The sequence below is a fragment of the Chiloscyllium punctatum genome, chromosome 18 (assembly GCF_047496795.1).
Source record: "Chiloscyllium punctatum isolate Juve2018m chromosome 18, sChiPun1.3, whole genome shotgun sequence".
NCBI classification, from domain to species: domain Eukaryota; kingdom Metazoa; phylum Chordata; class Chondrichthyes; order Orectolobiformes; family Hemiscylliidae; genus Chiloscyllium; species Chiloscyllium punctatum.
This window is the reverse complement of record NC_092756.1, coordinates 76634634-76640469: the sequence shown is the minus strand read 5'-3', so window position 1 is coordinate 76640469 and position 5836 is coordinate 76634634. Positions and strand designations below refer to the sequence as shown.

Here is a 5836-nt window from a genome sequence, read left to right as displayed (position 1 = left end):
ATTAATCAATCTCACGTCCCATTTGTCCCCAAACGGACAGTTGAGAAATTAACCAAACTCCAATGTTGCACAACTCAAGTCTAAGGAATATGGAGCAGACGAGAAAATAGCAAAGGGCTCAATGTTGTTTTGTGCAGCACCTTGAAGATATTTACAGTTAGTGGGGAAGGAGTAAGTGGAGATGTTGCAAACAGCTGCATTGAGGACAAATCAACAGAATCATTGCAGGCATTCAGCCCATTGTGGCTGTGCTGTCTCTTTCAGACAATTCACCCCAAGATCTCCCAAATCCTGGAATTATCTTGTATAAGTTTCGAATAATCATCGTTAAAAATCAGACAACACCAGGTTGTAGTCCAACAGGTTTATCTCAAAGTACTAGCTTTCGGAGCGCTGCTGCTTCGTCAGATGTTTGTGGAGTATAAGATTGTAAGACACAGAATTTATGGCAAAAGTTTACAGTGTGATGTCACTGAAATTATAGATTGAAAAAAATGTGGATTGTGTGTGAAGTCTCTCATCTTTTAGAATGACCAGGTTGGTTTCAGTTCTTTCATGTGTAAATCACAAAATGTTTTTCATTTCCAAGTGAAATGGCAAGATCTCCAATAAAAGTTAAATGCTGTGAATGCTGGAAATCTGAAAAAGAGAAAATGCTGGAGAAATCATGACTCAAAAACATGATTGAGTTTTCTGAAAAAGTCACAAAGAGGATTGATGAGGGCAGAGCGGTGGATGTGATCTATATGGACTTCAGTAAGGCGTTCAACAAGGTTCCCCATGGGAGGCTGATCAGCAAGGTGAGATCTCATGGAATACAGGGAGAACTAGCTATTTGGATACAGAACTGGCTCAAAGGTAGGAGACAGAGGATGGTGGTGCAGGTTTGTTTTTCAGACTGGAGCCCTGCGACCAATGGAGTGCCACAAGAATCAGTGCTGGGTCCACTACTTTCCGTCATTTATATATATGTTAGTATCATTATGAGGTTTCATTAGGAAGCTTGGAGATGACACCAAAATTGGAGGTGTAGTGGACAGCAAAGATTCCCTCAGATTACAACGGGATCTTGATTAGAAGGGCCGATGAGCTGAGGAGTGATGGGTGGAGTTTAATTTAGATCAATGTGAGGTGCTGCATTTTGGGAAAGCAAATCTTAGCTGGGCTTATAGACTTAATGGGAATGTCCCAGGGAGTGTTGGTGAACAAAGAGACCTTAGAGTGTAGGTTCATAGCTCCTTGAAAGTAGAGTCGCAGATCGATAGGATAGTGAAGAAGGCGTTTGGTATGCTTTCCTTGATTCTAAATCAGTTGTGTACAGTCTATGCAGAGAGATAAGAACCAACAAAACATTGGAATGTTGACATTTCTCAAAGCTTCTGTATCATTGTGAACAAAAAGGCATTTTGTACTTGGGCAGGAACCGATCTCTGTTCATTGTCAGGCACCGAGAGGGTCTGAGAATTGAAAGATTGATGTGATAGTTTGTCAGAAAGACCTGAGACTGTGTTGTTTCCCTGTTACACCTTGGCAGCAGCTGACCGAAATTTTAGTGTATCCCTCAACATGTCATCTGAGATGTTGGAACATGCTGGGCTGTAACACTCATTTGATGCCAAGACTTTACACTTGCAAATGACTATGTGTGCCCTCGTAGCATATTGGGTAAACCACTGTCCTCCTAAGTGTGGGATTGTGGGTTTAATTCCCCTCTGGGCTGCTTACATTTTAAGCTTGGTCTTTGTAGCTGACTTTTGTTCCATGCCAACTTCATCACGATCCAAATTGACTGCAATTTTCAACTACTCTGTTCAAAATCACTGTGCCTGTATTGAGATTATGGCGAATGATGTGTAATAGAAACTTGCAGAAGGCAATTCCAGGATTTGTGAGATCTTGGGGAGAATTGTCTGAAAGAGACAGCGCAGCCACAATGGGCTGAATGTCCGCTAAGATTCTGTTGATTTAGAACATAAAACATAGAACATAGAACAGTACAGCACCGAACAGGCCCTTCAGCCCACGTTGTTGTGCCGACCATTGATCCTCATGTATGGACCCTCAAATGTCTGTGACCATATGCATGTCCAGCAGTTTCTTAAATGTCCCCAATGACCTTGCTTCCAGAACTGCTGCTGGCAACGCATTCCATGCTCTCAAAACTCTCTGTGTAAAGAACCCGGCTCTGACATCCCCTCTATCCTTTCCTCCAACCAGCTTAAAATTATGACCCCTGGTGTTAGCCATTTCTGCCCTGGGAAATAGTCTCTGGCTATCGACTCTATCCATGCCTCTCATTATCTTGTACACCTCAATTAAGTCCCCTCTCCTCCTCCTTTTCTCCAATGAGAAAAGTCTGAGCTCAGTCAACCTGTCTTCATAAGATAAGCCCTCCAGTCCAGGCAGCATCCTGGTAAACCTCCTCTGAACCCTCTCCAAAGCATCCACATCTTTCCTATAATAGGGCGACCAGAACTGGACACAGTATTCCAAGTGCGGTCTAACCAAAGAAAGCATTTGTCCTCAATGCAACTTTTTGCAACATCTCCACCTACTTCCTCCCCACTAACTGCAAATATCTTGAAAGCGTTGCACAAAATAACATTGAGCCCTTTGCTATTTTCCTGTCTGCTCCATTTTCCTCAGATGTGAGTTGTGCAATGTTGGAGTTTGGTTGGTTTCTTGTCTGTCCGTTTAGGGACAAATGGGAAGTGAGATATATTTATCAAGCAGCCAATTTTTAGCATGAGATGGAAGTTGTACAAAACAATTAGTGAGAGCATAAAATTAAGAAACACACAATATGAGCCATCAGGGTGCAGTATTTAAAGGCTGCCAGTTTAACAGCAGACATGTAGACCCAGTGGCCTCATGGATAAGATATTGGGCTTCATTAGCCTGGGATTGTAGGGTCAAATCCCATCCTGAATGACTAACTTTCATAGGTTTCCCTGTTTGAGCTTTACTTCTAGTCTACATGATAAACATCCCCATGTCTGCATTCAGTTAATGGGATGTGGTGTCCCATGTGACCTTAAACAAGTCTTTTGCGGATCTGCAGGATTAAGGCTGAATTCCCTGAAAGAGACAGCACAGTCACAATGGCTGAAAACCTGCTGAGATTCTCCTGGGAATGGCATGTTGGCTCAGTGGGTAGCACTGCTGCCTCACAGTGTCAGGGACCTGGCTTTGATTCCTCCCTTGGGTGTCTGTTTGTGTAGAGTTTGCACATTCTGTCCATGGGGTACTCGGAGTGCATTGTGTTCCTCCCACAGCCCAAAGATGTGCAGGTTTGGTGGATTGGCTTTGGGGAATGCAGGGTGAGAGGATAGGGGTTAGGCCTGGCTGGGATGCTCTTCAGAGGGTCAGTGTGGATGTGATGGTCTGAATGGCCTCCTCCCACCCTACTCTAGGGCTTCTCTGAACAAGTTTGGAGCAGATGGTCAAAGGCCCAGTCAAGGCTTCGTGAAGGGACTGCCATCCAGGTGTGTGTCCCTATGCTCCTTTTCCCGGATTTTCCCGAATGTTCAAATCAACATCATCACATTAAAGACATTTTGTTTCTTGTCTTAATGAGAAGGGATTTGCCTTCAAGAGCACAAAGGTTTTGGATGTTGTCTCTTGAGGTTTGCTGATGAAACCGTTGATGTGCAGGGCCAACTGCAGATAATGGCAGAGACACTCTCCAGTGGTGACTGTCAGCATTACCAGTCGTGAAGACTTCATCCAAGAAACTGACGGTGATCTTGACCGCAGTCTCACCACGGCCTGCAAATCACAATCGGCTTAACCAGACTCAAGAACTAAAGAGAAACCAAGAACATCTCACCAATATTACCATGAAGGTTGGTCACAGCAAAGGATCAACAGCGAGACCGCAAAAACACATTTCATATCTCTCTGTGCTGGAACTTTCTGCTGTCTTTCTCCATTGAAATAATATCCAGCTGCTTTATTCTTCCGACCAAAGTATATGACCTCACACATTCCCACATTGTCTTTCATTTGCTGAGTTTTTGGCTACTCCCTTAACCCATCCATCTCCCTCTGTAAACTCTGTGAGTCAGCCTCAGCAGTTGCCTTTCCACAAATGTTTGTCTAATCTGTGGATGTGGCACTCGAAGTACTCCAACGATGGCCTAACTACCTCACATTTCTATCCTAACCTTCTTGCAATTGTTTTCAATACCTTGACTAAGAAAGGTAAGGACCCAAATGCATAGCCACAGCCCCATCAGTTCCAACCTTGAACACCCAGATTTCAATCATTTCCATTGACATATTGGCCATCATCATAAATACCAAACATGCAGGTAATCTGGGGTTCAGCTGGTAATGTTGACAGAATATAGCTTAGACTGACACCAACACAACCAAAACAGAAACTGCTTTGTCCATAGATTGGTAGCTCTATCTGTTGGAGCCCCAATGACCTCATGGGTACGACACTAACTTCCTAAACCAGAGATTGTGGGCTCAAGTCTTATTTGGGGTTTTGATTTTGTTGAAAACTTCACTGTGCAGCTGATCTCAATCCTGTGTGGTCACGTGACCGTGGCAACAAAATCAGGCATTCTCAATTGATCCTCAGCTGGAGAAACTTGACCTGATAGAAAATTGGCCAAACTAAATTAAACAGCAGCTATCAGCTCCAGACAACATTGCAACTAAGATCAAAGAGTTACAAAGATTCAAGAAGAACCAGTTCCAACCAGACTGAGGGTTGTATATTGGAGAAGTGTCAGCCTGAGTCAATCCACTTTATAGCTCCTGGCATGACAACAGTTAAGTGTATTGGTGTGACCCCATTGGATGATGTGAACCCAGCTCATGACCGTATTGGCCAAAGCCACAGAAGATTCAGGAAGATCAGGGAAAAGTAGGGTAGGAACCACACCTGGATGCCAGTCCCTTCGCGAAGCCTTGACTGGGCCTTGCAGTGGAATTCTGACCATTTGGTCCAACCTTGTTCAGAGAAGCCCTAGAGTGGGGTGGGAGGAGGCCATTCAGTCCATCATGTCCCCACTGACCCTCTGAAGAGCATCCCAGCCAGGCCTAACCCGTATCCTCTCACCCTGCATTCCCCAAAGCCAATCCACCGAACCTGCACATCTTTGGGCTGTGGGAGGAAATCAAAGCACCCGGAGGACCCCATCGAGAAAATGTGCAAACTCGACACAAACAGACACCCAAGGGAGGAATCAAAGCCAGGTCCCTGACACTGTGAGGCAGCAGTGCTACGCACTGAGCCACCATGCCATCCCCAGGAGGATCTCAGCAGGTTTTCAGTCATTGTGACTGTGCTGTCGCTTTCAGACGATTGACCCAAAAATCCTGCATATCCTCAACATTCTGTATTTTTCTGACACAGGGTACCACCAACACAACACAGACCTGGGGACTTTTCCAGAGGAGATGAGAAATCGACTTGACGGCGGATGAAGATCAGCCATGAAGACAAGCTTTAAAAGTCAGACACCCAAGATGGGACTTGAACCCACAATCCCTGGCTTAGGAGGCCAGTGCCTTATCCATTAGGCCACTGAGGCCACACATGTCATATTAAAATGGCAGCTTTTAAGTTTTGTTTTGCACGAACACACTGACTGTGGCTGAGCCAACACAGAGTCAGTGCCCTGGACTGAGGGCATTCCAAATCTCCTGGTTGTATATGTTTTTCTCTTTACCCCCGCACTGCTGCCTAACTGTGGTAGTGCTTATGTTTTCCCCAGCACCCATGTTGTGTGTGTGCAGGTGTGAGACACAGTGAAAGACAACAGATGGACAAATCTTTATTCAATTCCCACCACCAGGAAGAAAGGAAACACCCGAGTGG

General features: G+C 44.9%; 1 non-coding gene across 1 annotated transcript; it reads right to left on the bottom strand.

Annotated features, from left to right (window-relative positions):
- Positions 1–5476: 5476 nt before the first annotated feature.
- Positions 5477–5549, bottom strand: trnar-ccu (transfer RNA arginine (anticodon CCU)). Its single transcript has one exon. It is a non-coding gene; the product is annotated as a tRNA-Arg (tRNA).
- Between the last annotated feature and the right edge of the window lie 287 nt (positions 5550–5836).